The 13,067-nt window shown below is 42.3% G+C and overlaps 1 protein-coding gene and 1 pseudogene across 1 annotated transcript in view; one reads left to right on the forward strand and one right to left on the reverse strand.

Moving 5' to 3' along the window:
- Positions 1 to 13,067, forward strand: part of Eepd1 (endonuclease/exonuclease/phosphatase family domain containing 1) — a 109,568-nt gene that overhangs the window by 45,677 nt on the left and 50,824 nt on the right. The gene's annotated exons all lie outside the window — the stretch shown is intronic.
- LOC132651451 (small nucleolar RNA SNORA70) lies at positions 9,843 to 9,941 on the reverse strand (annotated as a pseudogene).

Genomic DNA, 13,067 nt, shown 5'->3' on the forward strand with positions numbered 1-13,067 from the left:
GGGAACTGGACAGATAAAATTAGAGGGCCCTGTCATGTGACTGTTCCATTTTACAGGGTCTGCAGATTCTGCTGGGATCCCAGGCACTTTTCCAGGCCTGGCTGTGATTTGCATATAAGTTTCTGAGCCAGAGCCTGGGCTGAATACCCCGAATTTGGTATTTTAAATTGCAGACTGGAGGACCAAAGGGAACTGAATTGCAGGCTGGAGGATAAAGTTTCATACACAGCAGCTGGAATTCATAGCTCTGGTGTCTGGCGCTCATGCCTTTGAAGACTGGTGAGAGGCTGTTGCCTAACAAAAACCAGACCCAGGTCCCTGGCTCCAGTCCTCACTGTGACTCTGCCCACTGTGGGTCATCTAGCCCCCTAACTGCACTCTGGGTCGCCTCCTCCCCCACTACACCTTTTAGATAAAAACCGGCTTAGCACAGGCATTTGCAGTTGCTTTTAAGGGGCCTGGCCTCTCAGCTGCAGCTCTCAGCATGGAGACTCGGCAGCAGATACTAATTGCAGGAGAGGTAAGTGGAGTGTTTTTCTTTGTAATGTAGAGAGAGGTTCAGGGAACTAGAGACCGAGCAGATTCCCTTATCCGAAGATGGTTCAGAAACCAGGGTATGCAGTTTCACAGCCCAGGCTCTGGATGCACAGCTGGTGCTCCTTGCTCCCTGAGAGGATGCTTGCTCTCTCACATTCTGAAAGCCTATTCATGCAATGTTTGTGGGTCTTGATGACTGGGATTTGGGTCCAAGTCCTTCACTGTTGAATACAGAATTGTAGGTAGATCCTGGGAGCAAGGGATCTCCTTCTGATGCTAGGGTTGCTGCTAGATGGCAAATACTAGCAGGTTAGTTCCTGCCACATCTCTTGGGGAGTACCGCTTCTCCTTCTGGAAAACTTCTAGGTTTCTGTACAGACCCCAATATATGTCCATTACAATGAATTCTTTCATGGCACTCTTGTAGTAAGTGTGCTATTACCACAGCCACAGGGAGGCTGTGAGCTCAGCTTTAGGTTCTCCGCTATTCCCAATTTTGAGCCAACAAACAAATCTTTCTAAACACTCCTGTCCATAGAATAGACTCTAGTCCTCCTTAACTGATGGGCCCCACGCAAAACTTTTTGGACAGAATATCAGTACCTTCTCACAAGAGTATTTGGGAATTTAAAAGGCCTTTAATAGCATTTTTAATTTATCCAGGGAAATAAATCCAGTTAATAAAAGAAGGAATCAGAGGCACAAGGACCTGTCAGGTGCAGTGGCCCTGGTGTCCCTTGATTGTTCTACATAAATGTGCTGGGCTCCCTGGATCCTCCAGCAGAGCTCATGGGGGTTGGGGGTGAAGGCAGATCTCTGGGGCTGCTCCCCTGTGACACCATTACGCAGCGAAAGCAGAAAGCATTGAGACTAGCCAGTGACCAAATGAATGTGAACTTAAACTGCATAATACCCTTCTCCAGATATAGTGTTTTTAATTACTAAACACAGCTAGGACCAGGGTAGATTGTAAAACAGTGGAATCCTAGCAAATTCTAGTAGAATCCGAAGAGCAATTTTGCGGAAGTTATTAAAAACCACAGAAATTTACATAGCGCTTGACCTTGTACTCCCAGGAATTTTCTGTTGGAAGCAGTTTATTCAAGTCATGAAGAAAGCATGTTGCTCAAAGTACTTCACCCCAATGCTGATTAGAACAGTGGAAAGTTAAAAGTCCTGTTATCCACTAAGGCTTAGTAAATTATAGCATATATTTACATATTTGTAAATACTTAATGACATCCCATGCCAATTATTAGTGATTCTTTATATTACTTTATGATAATTACAAATGACAGAAAACAGTATGTATAATACTTCAGTTTTATAGAATGTGTCTGGAACTCATTGATTTTGCTAGGCTGGCTAGCTAGTCAATGAGCTCTAGGATCTAACTGCCTGTCCTGACCCCGACAACCAACACTAGGGTTAAGAGATCCACATAGCCCACATTCAACTGTAAAATTATTTTTTTTATTTATTTAACCTGGTTCTTATTTCATTTTCCGTCTTTCCTTCTATCCCTTCAAACTTCCTGTACACCACTCCTTGTTCTTTCTCTTTCAAATTCATGGCCTCTTTTTTTTCTATTAATCATCGTTACACCCATCTCTCTATATGTATCTATACATATTTATAAATACATAAGTACAACTTGCTCAGTTTATATAATGTTACTTGTATCCACATTTTCAGGGATGGCTTTTTGGTATTGGGTAACCAATTGGTGTGCTCTTCCCTGGGGAAGACTGTTTCTCAAGCTTTCAACATTCTTTAGTTGCCTGTAGTTCTTGAGGCCTCCTGGGCTTTCTACCATAGCATGCCTATTGTTCTTGTTCTTGTTCAACTCATGCTTAGGTCATGTTGAAGAGACTCTATGGGTACAGCTTCTGACATTCCTAGGACCTATAGTCACATAGCAAATTCTGTACTTAGTACAGAGGAAAGGTTTGTAGAAGCCCTGCACTGAACTAAGGATTGACAACTATGTAAGCGTCTTGTATCTCTGTCACATTCTTGCCTTTCAAATTTCTGCATTGTTATTATAACTGTGACCAGTGATCTATGTTATTACTACTGTAATTGCTTTGGATGCTGTACAAGTACTATATAACACAGTGAGCTTAATTAGAAAATTTGCACGTCTGCTTGCACTGGAAAGTGGAGCTCTTACGGTATTACTGTCCCTTTTTTTTTTTTTGCAATGTTTTCAGAGCCTTAGATACAGGAGTACTTTGTAGCTATATCTGTTGAGGCTGGGCTCTATACTTATGCATATTGGTTGGCTTTCTGTAATGGTCTTTGTTGCAAAGAGAAGTTTCCTTGATGAGGGATAAAGACTACTTTATCCCTTATCTGTGGATATAAGGACAAATAACTTAGGATGTAGTTAGAGATTATGCTGTTTTACTAAAGTGGTGATTGTAAGTTTTCCTCCAAGATCCATGACTTCACTAACTTTGGGTAGCTGGCTAAGTTTCCAGTACCAGGCATGATTTTCCTTTTGTTGAGGAATCTGAAGTCCAATTAGAGAGCTGTTGGTTACTGCCAAAGTATTAGTGCCACTATTATACCTTTAGTGTTACCACGCTTTGCTGGTCATCGTTTTGGTTTACGGCTGTCATAGCTGGAAGCTTATATGGTGTCTGCTGGTATAACAAAAGCTAGTCCTCAGGGAAAAGGCTTTCATTTGAGTTCCAGCTCAGGGTCCCCTGGGCCCTGTGTCTGAAGGGCATGGTGTCTTTAGTAATAGGGAAGGGACTTATGTTCTCTGTCTGAGGGGTAGGCAAGTACAGGCAATAATAGGCTGTGTTCTTTGGGAGTCTCATGGACAGTCCTGACTGACAATTTAAAACAGGCCTTTTCATACCTAGCAGTAGGGTTTTTGTTAGATGGTCTTTTGTTCTTGGAGGGAGCATTTTCAGACTAGATGAGAAAAAAATTTTTTAAACTATGTATGTACATTTATACACAAACTTACATGTTGTACATTTTTAGGTAGATAGTTAATATATATTTTAGGTAGATAGTTAATAGTATTATTCCTTATGACTTTTCAGATATACTTATTATTTTACCATCTTCTTTCCTTCCTCCCTAATTAGAGCTCACTTCTGCCATCAGATCACTTGTACCCTGGTATTCCCTCTCTTTTTCTCGCCCACACCCCACCCCAGTGATAGTCCCCTTTTGCTTTCCTGGTTTCTGCAGTTACTGCAGGAATCTTTTTTATATCTCAAGATTTGGAGTTAAGTGACTCGGATGAGAAGGAATTTGTGACATTTGTCTTTCTGGGTCTGGGTTAATCCACCTGATACTATCTTTTCTAATCCAATCAATTTTTTACCCAGAAGGTTCATTATTTTTTCCTTTTTCTTCCTTCCTCTTTTTCTTTCCTTCCTTTCTTCCTCCTTCCTACCTTTCTTCTTTCTTTCCTTCCTCCTTTCTTTCCTTTCTCCTTTCTTTCCTTCTTTCTTTCAACAGCTGAATAGTATTCCATAGTATATATGTATGACATTGTCATTGTCTGTTAGTTGTTTGAAGGATATTTATGCTGTTTCTCCTTCTAGCTATTATGAATAAAGCAGCAATGAATGAACATGGCTGAACAATTTATCTGTGGAGTTGGATGTCAAGTCCCTTTGGGTACTATGTTCACTTTTGTAAAGTCTACAATGTATAATTACGACCCTAATGGTCTTAATTTCCAGGTAGCAGGATTATGGTTCATGGTCTCTTATTTCTCTATATATTTCCTAAGTATTCAGAAAAAGAAAAGCTGTGTAGAAAACTTATTCCTAAAACCTAAATAAAAGATATCTTTGAAATGTGACCTCATGAACCACTGCTTTAAACAAGTCCCTGACCAGAGAATCCTATTGGCTGGTTTGCATTTACAGGGAAGGAGTAAACTTTGCTTTTTGTTGGCGAAGGGAGACTATTGCCTCTGACAAAACCCAGGGGCAAATTTCATCTGGTTCTAAAGGAAGAACAGCTTTGAGAAGAGGGGAAAGGTCAGCCTTAAGCCAGATGAATTCTGGCAGGAGCATTAGTTTGGAACTATGGAGCCTGTGCTGTGTTAGATAGCTTTCTAATTCCCAGTGTGCTCGAAAGCAGAAAGTTCATCTTTACTTGAATGGTCTGGTAAGCCTGTTTATGTTTTCTTAGAAGAATAAAATGAACAACATTCTTAAAATGTTGGCAATGAACTGAAAAGAGCAGTGGCGAGCCTAGCTGGGGATAGAGAGCGTCCTGGTGTTCAGAAGCACTGGGATGGCTTTTTTTTTTTGTTGTTTTAAATTGCCCCCAGAAGTGGTTGTTCACATTGCTTCTTAAGTGGAAAGCACAGTACCCACTTCCTGCCTGAAAATATAAGCATATGTAAAGCTGGACTTCGGAATGTCATTCCAGCTTGGGTAGATCGCTCCTGTTAATTCCTATGTAGAAAACATAGTACCACTTGCTGTCTGAAATGTGATTGGATGTAAAGCAGGTCTTCAGAAGTCATTTCCAGTTGATGAGCTTTGGACAAAGGTACAAGAGCACGGTGAGGGTAAGAGGAAGGACAGGGGGGCAGGAATGGCCATTTTATCCTGCTTGGGAGACTTGAGTCTATAGAAGTAAGCCAGAACAGAGGGGGAAGTCTGTCCTTAGAAGTCCCCAAGTTCACTTGGATGTGGAGTGAATAATGCTGAGTGGAGAGCCCAGTGTAGGCACATCTGACTTGAGTCATAGTCACTTGGATTGGAAGAACCCAGGTGTTCTGCAGCTTTATCCCTTCCCTGTTGGATATGACACTGGGGAGAAGCTTAGGATACAGGGGAGGTTCTGTTGTCCTAGGCTCTGAGTGTGGAAGAAGGAGCTTTGCTCTCATGAGGCATCCTGGACCATGGTACTGACCTTATCTTTGAGGTAGACCTAATGACAGCAGCTCTGATATCATGCAAACAGGAGTGTTTAGGAAGCAGTTAGCTCATTGTGCGTCAGAGGAAAATGCTTTTTCTTCTTTCTTTCATCCCAGTTTGAAACTTGCTACATAGTCCTCTTCTTCTCCTCCTTCTTTTGGTTTTTTCAACACAGGGTTTCTCTATGTAGCCGTTGTTGTCCTGGAACTCACTCTGCAGACCAGGTTCGCCTTGAACTCAAAAATCCACCTAAAGGTGTGAACCACTACCACTGGGCAACAACATTCTTAAAGTACTCTAGTTTAAGGAAAGCATTTCACTTCTCACTTTAAAATGGCCTGATAATTTAATTCCTTTCCAACATCTTGTACTTTAACTTTTAGAATTTTTTTTCTTCTCATTTTGGTAAAGGAGCTTTAATTTTTAATAAATCCTACATACAGATTTGATAGTTTTGAAGAAACAGGTCTATTTAAAATCACACACATTCTGACGCTGACCTCATAAAATATGTTGTACTTAGAGCACAGGTATATACTTTGGAGTCCAGGAAGTCCAAGTAAAAGTGATGGTCAAGTTGTTATCCTAGGAGGACCTGTGTCTTAGTTCATACGTGTAAGATGCCTTCAAGCTGTGTTGTCTGTGGTAAAATGAGTTATGCTATCTGAGGCCTTCCTGACATGCATCCACCAAGATGGTTCCTGTGCAGCAAGGTGACTTGCTGCAGAGAGATAGCAGAATTATCTTTGGTTTCGTAAGTACAAGTAAAATGTATACGTGCCATAGGATGTAATCTTCTAAATGTGCACATTTGTAGTTAAAATATGTCAGTGCTGGAAACAGCATATGCTCATTTGAGCCTGCAGTGAGTTGTAGTCCTTCTCTGGGTGTCGTGGGAGGTCTTCCTTACATGATGCTGCTTATTGAATAAGGTGCTGGTGGCCACTGCTCAGGATCTGGGGTTAATTCTTAGAATAACAGTGAAGTTTACTGTCTGGATTGTTCTCTCAGATTTCTTTGTAGAACATGATACTATCTGATAGCATGACCCATAGCAGAACTTCTTTGAAAGGTAGAGATGATCATGTATTTGTCGGTTGAGTTTCCATTGACACTGAGAGACCTTTGTTTCCCCTTCACATCTCTGACAGCACCTTTGTCAGCTGTGGGTTCCATCTCAGGAGATGACTTTCTCTGCTCTCTCGTAAGAGCAAGTCTTCACCTCTTGCTTAACGTGACATCATGGCAGTTCAGACATACTCTCAAGCTCCATGTATAATTCCTGCTATCTACTGTTTCTCACACCTCTACAGTTACTTCCTCCACTCGTGTCTTGAACCTTTTAATCATTCATGAGGATTGGAATCAAGTTCTTTCAAACTCTCATTAGCATTGACGTCTTTACCTCTCATAAATTTCTTAATGGCATCTAGAATGGTAAATCCTTTCTAGCATGTTCCCAGTTCACATTGCCCACATCCATTAGACAAATCTATGGCAGATCAAGCCTTATAAACACATCTCTTAAGTAATAAGCCCATATAGTTGACATGATGCCTTCATAATGGACAGCTACGTTGGCAGGCATAGAAGCAGCATTAATCTTCTTGGATATATCTGCCAGAGCTCATGAGTGACCAGGTGTTTTGTGAGTATCCAGTAATATTTGAAAGGAACCCTTTCTGGGAAGTAAGTCATAACAATCAGCTGCAGATAGATGGGAAACCAAATTGGACACTGCCATCCAGCCTCCGGTGCTTCAATTACGGAGCACAAGCAGAGTAGATTTCCATGTAATTCTCAGGGGCACTAGGAATTTGGGGACATTAAATGAGCATTGGCTTCCACTCAAAGTCACCAACTAAATTTACTCCTAATGTGTGTGTGTGTGAGAGAGAGAGACAGAGAGAAAGAGAGAGCACTTATGATGCCAGGCTTTGATGTCTCCTGCTCTGAAGTCCTCAGGACTTGTGTTAGCCTGTAACAGTGGTCTGAGGGCCCTGTGTGCTTCCTATGACTCTCACATCAACACTTGTTGCTTCACCTGCATTGTGTTCTGGGCATGGCCTTTTCCTTAAGCACCAGACTTACCTTCTGCAGCTCCCTGAGCTCTCCTGGGGTGGTCACAGGGTTAGAGCGTGGGGCCTTGCTCTGGATTAGATTGTGTGTCTGATGTGGCTGGATTGATCTGTCCAAACCACTAAAACATTTCCCTGTCAACAGTGAGGCTGTATTCTTTCTTATCCTTCTTGTGTTCACTGAATTAGCCTCAGGGTGAGTGCTAACATCCACATCTGTGGAGGCTTCCTGAGAGCAGAGCAACATGCAGATTTTACCCATGTAGTCTCTGCTCAGAGCCACAGAAGCATGTACCGGACTTTCTTCCCCCCCCAAAGGAAAAAAAAAAAAAAACCTCTTTAATGATTATCAGCGTGGCTTAATTAAGGATTAATTTTTTTTTAATTTATTAATTTTGCTTTCACAACATGGCTAACTGTTAGGCACACTGGAGGTGCAGCATGTGTCCTGCCTTGCTTGGTGATTCTTTTTCACTAAGCTTGCCCATGTCTAGTTTTTTAAAGAAGTGGTTCTCAGCCCATGAGTCACTACCCCTTTGGGGCTGAATGGCCCTTTCATAGGGATTTCCTAAGCCCACTGGAAAACATAGATATTTACATTGTGATGGTAGCAAATTTTCAGCTATGAAGTAGTATGAAGAAGTATGGTTGGGGGTCACCACAACATGAGGGACTGTATTAAAGGGTTACAGCATTGGGAAGGCTGAGGACCACTGATTTAAAGGGAAAGGCTTTACACTCTTCCTTTTATGTGGACACTCACAGATGTTAAGGCAATGCAACTGACTGGCCTGGTTTCTATATTGTGTTTCAGAGGCTAGGGAGGCCTGAGTAGAAGGAGAGAGATGGGGAACAGTTTTTCAGTGGGAGTAGACATGCTCATTTACTAATTAAGCTTACTGTGTTATATGATACTTGTATGACATCCCAAACAATTACAATAGCATCATAGATGAGTGGCCACAGTTTTTATAACAAAGCAGAAATTTGAAATGCAGACAAGAATGTGACAGAGATGCAAAGCGATTACGTGGTTGTCACTAGATTTGTTTAGTTTAGAGTTTCTGTATCTTCTCATCTTTACCAAATACAGAATCTTTACAGCACAGTAGAATAAGGTACACCTGTCTAAAGGCTCTATCCCTCATGGCATAATAAACCACTGCTCAACCTTACATTGAGTGCTACTGGGTTTTAACATACAAATCTGAAGGGCCACGTAAGTTAGGCTCTAGTTCTTCTTACTAGAGAGTTCTGCAGTTGTAGAAGAGCCAGCTGATCACTTGTCTTCACAGCTCTGGCTTAAAATAGACTACAATGGGAATGGTTATTATAAGCACTGAACTTGGTAGCCCTAGAGAGCACTGCTAATGTTTCGCTATCAAGAAGTTCCTAGCATCAGAAGTAATTTTCCTGCTGTGTAGTGAAAGGACGTCCCAGTGAGTCAATTCTGGATAAGTACCCTGGCCACTGCATGCCAGGCTTTTAACATCGTAACACATGTCATCTATAGAATTGATTAAAAGCTGAACAGTTGAATTTTATAAGTAATCCCAAGCTGGGGCTGTGATGGTGCACACCTTTAATCTCAGCACTTGGTAGGCAGAGGCAGGTGGCTCTTTTGAGTTTGAGGCCAGCCTGGTCCACAGACTGAGATCTAGGATAGCCAGATCTAGGACAGAGAGACCCTACCTGGAAAAACAAAATCACAAATCTTACAATGGAAACCTAAAGTGAAGAGGAGATGAAATGTTTTGTGCTGCCTGTCTGTCTGGAATATTATGCCTCCCCCAAATAGTTCGTTCTGTTTTCTGATCTCCAGGGAAGGTTTAATGGCTACAGAACGTCTCAGAGCAGGGTGTGCTTACGCCCACCTCTGTGGATGCTCCCTGTGAGCAGATCAGCATGTAGAGTTAAGCTGTGTAGTCCCTGCTTAGGGCCACAGAGTGTCTGCTGGACTCTGTTCCCACCTTCCCCATAGCACCTGAGGTTCCTAAAACCCCACAAGCAGGAGGCAGTACAGCTCAAACTGACTCCAGTCCTTTGGGATGGACCACTCTCGGCTGCTGTGTTTTTGTATTTATCCAAAGTTAAACTTGATGAAGTCCTATGTCTTTGAGATGTGGAACTTCTAGTAGCCAGAGAACCTGACCATCGTAGGACCTCAGTCACATGTGCCTCAGTCTGTACCTTGGAGATAGAGACCTAGCCAGTGGGAATCATGGCCTTCTTGCCCTGGTTCTTCCCAAAGGTCTCATATATACCTACCTGGAGTCTAAGTAGGAAGAAAAAAAAATGAGTGATATTTGTAGTCATTGGAAAGGCCCATCTCCAAGGTCCATAGGACAACCCTATATAAGCAGCAAGCTGCATATAGTACCAGTGATCCTGCTGTTTGCAGCAATTGTTCATTGGACAACATATTTTAAAAAGTAAAAAATGTACAGATTACACCCTGTATTATGGTGCTTTAGAATTATATATATATTAAAAAAAAAAAAAAACAACCACAAACCCAACTATGGGCATGTATCACTTGGCAACAGAGATACATTTGGAGCAGTGAGTCATTAGGTGATTCCTTTATTGTACATGCATCATAGAACACGCTCATACAGGCTAAGAAGGCTCCAAAAGCACTGAAAATAAAAGCTCATTAAACCACCATTGCATATTCAGGCCATCCTTGACTAAAGTGTTTTCATGCTTAGTGATATGGAAACAATTCAGGTAACTCTTTAACACAATAAGTGCAAAAAAAAAAAAAACTGGAAAGAGGGAAAGAAAGACTGCAAGAGCTGTGAGATTATGTTCCCTAGATATGTCAGGGATGCTATGCCCATAAAACCTCAAGAATATGGTTGCCTAAGCAAGGCCTGTATTATGCCAGTCAATGTGCCAGTTCAGATAGGGGGAAATTCACAGTGCCCCACCCCTAGATGTAGAGCTACAGGTAATTAGAGGCTGCTGAGAGAGGGAGAATCAGCTTTCTTCAAAGTCAAGCCCCTTGATAGGCTATCTAGTCCCATGTGGTCAGTCTTAAACATGTGTTCATATGAGTAGCGCTAAGTGAACTCAGTAGGTTTTTATATGTGTATGTAGGCACCATTTTTTAAACTCTTTTCTTATTTGGGGTTCCTTAAGCCTCTACCTCCCTTCCAATCCCCCAACCCTAGGTAGGAGAGAAAGAAGGTTAGAAGGAAAAGGGGACATAGACCTCTTTAGAGTTAGTTCTGGCTGCTTAGGGTCATCAGGTTCTTTGGGAAAATACCAATCTCAGTCGTCAGGGTACCTAGCAGTCCAGCAACAACAAAAAGCAAACGCAGCAGGATGAACAAGCAGCCTTCTTCCTCCTCCATCTATCTTCTCAAAGCTCTCCTCTCTCTGGGCTCTGGTATTTATACTCTCCCAGAGTCCTCAGAATTCCACTAACTCCAGCTGGCAAAGACGGCGATCCCCCTCACGAGGCAGTTTCCAGCTGCCGAAGATCATGAGGCTGTCATTAGCTGCCAAGGATCACTTGCCCTCTCTCAAGGCTCTTATCAGCTGTGGACAAACTAAGGCAGTCACATATCTCACACTTGGGATTCAAACAAGAACCTGCTTACATAACATAACTGAGTTTTAAAGAAACCAAACCTCCAACCACATGTGTATGTTTATGTAACAGTAACAACCAAGGAAAAGGTCGTGCATTTGAGTGGGAGTGTGTGTATGGGGGGGGGGGGGACCCAGGAAAAGTTGAAAGGGGAGGGAAAGGGAAGAGGGTGTGAAAGTGATACAACTACAATATTCAAAGCACATGTATGGCAGTCAGAAGATAACTTCATGGAGTCACTTCTTTCCTACCATCTTTATGAGGGTTTCGATAAAATCAAACACAAACGGATATAAAGCACCTTTACTCACTAAGCCATATTGCTGGACAACTCTAGACCTATTGCCTAAGATGAAAAAAGATTTTTTTTTTGTTCTCAGACATGAAAGAGTGAAGAAGGGGACATAGATTTGGATGAACAGGTTGTCCTAGTATGGTTCTTTGCTCAAAATTTGGAAATATAGGCAAGCTGAATACATTTCTAAGAAAATAGAAATCATGGTAATAAGCCCAAGTGGTTGAAAACCTGAAAATGGAACATAAACAGAAGGTCCTTCCTTTTCCTGACTGTTTTGTGGACTCTTCAAGGGCAGGGAATGCAGGCTGAAATGCATGTAGATTGTTCTAGAGTTGACATATGTAGTAACATTCAGCTTCAGTGGGGAAGAATGAGGTGCCAGCATATTTGTTGGCAGTGACGACAGATGTGTCTGAGGAAAGCAGGTCCTGTGCCTTCCTGAGAAGTTGGTGCCCAGCAGAGGCTCACACTCCTGTTTCCCAATGGTGGTAAAGTTACACATTAGGGAAAACAAGTCTGCCTTCACATTCTTGACCTCTCCTGAAGACCACAAGGGCGGTTTCTTCATGACCTTGTTCATGTTGAGGCTCCTCTGAGGTCAAGGGAGGAATAGGGGAAGCTGGGTTGGTACCACTTCTGACCTTGAATTTGTTCAACTTCCTAAGTACTATACACGGATATTGAATAGAGTGGCCCTGGCTTATGTCCACCAGGCCAGGCTGTGGTTGCACCTTCACCCCTTTCCTTCTCTTACCCTTGCTGGAAGCTCCCTGTCAGGTGCCTGCTGTTGCTTCCCATTGCTAGAAACATGCTTTTCTTCCTCCGGATCCTGGAGTTAACATCACAGATGTACTGGGATTATTTTGCCTTCCCAGGATCTCTGTAAGGCTTGACATGGGCTCTTAAAATGGAGAGTCTTCACATTCCTCTTTTTTCTTGTAGAGGAGATGGTGGAAGGTTGCTTTATTAACACAAAACTACCCTGGGCACTCTTTGAACTCTCTGGAGCCCTTGTGTCCTGCCATAATATGCAAACAGCAATCATATGCTCTGATCAAAACTAACAGGATTTAATAGAGGATGGCGCTGAGCATGGTGGCTTACTCCTGTCATCCCAACACTTGGGACGCTGAGGCAGGAGAATTGCCACAAACAAGTATGAGGATACGCAACATGTCATATCTTAGGCTATAGAGTGAAATCCTACTGAAAGACAAATCAATCACCAACAGCAACAAAATAAAACAAACAAAAACACTTTAAATAAGCAAAAAGAAGAGGAACAGGATAGAGCAGAATAGAATGGGCAGAACCCTGAGCTATCCTCTTGGCTGAGGCCAGCCATGTGATGAGAAGACAGACATATCTTTTGCCTAGATTTTAACCTGACTATGTCTCCTTCTTATCTGCTGTCTACTGACTGTCTGGATTGTGGCATCCACCATCCCTGGGGTTTTTCTGGGAATCAGCCTTTGTTGTCCAAAGTGTGGCCTAGACTCTGGGCTCCAGGCTTCCTTCCAATTTCCTGGAAGCCCTCCCAGTTCTGTTGTTGTTGTTTGACAAGTTTCCACTTTGTAGCCCATGCTGGCTTCTTCAAACTCATTATCTTACTGTGTGGCATGAGCTGGCCCAGAGAACACATTCCTCTTGAC

Source organism: Meriones unguiculatus, chromosome 1 (assembly GCF_030254825.1).
Source record: "Meriones unguiculatus strain TT.TT164.6M chromosome 1, Bangor_MerUng_6.1, whole genome shotgun sequence".
Classification (NCBI taxonomy): Eukaryota; Metazoa; Chordata; class Mammalia; order Rodentia; family Muridae; genus Meriones; species Meriones unguiculatus.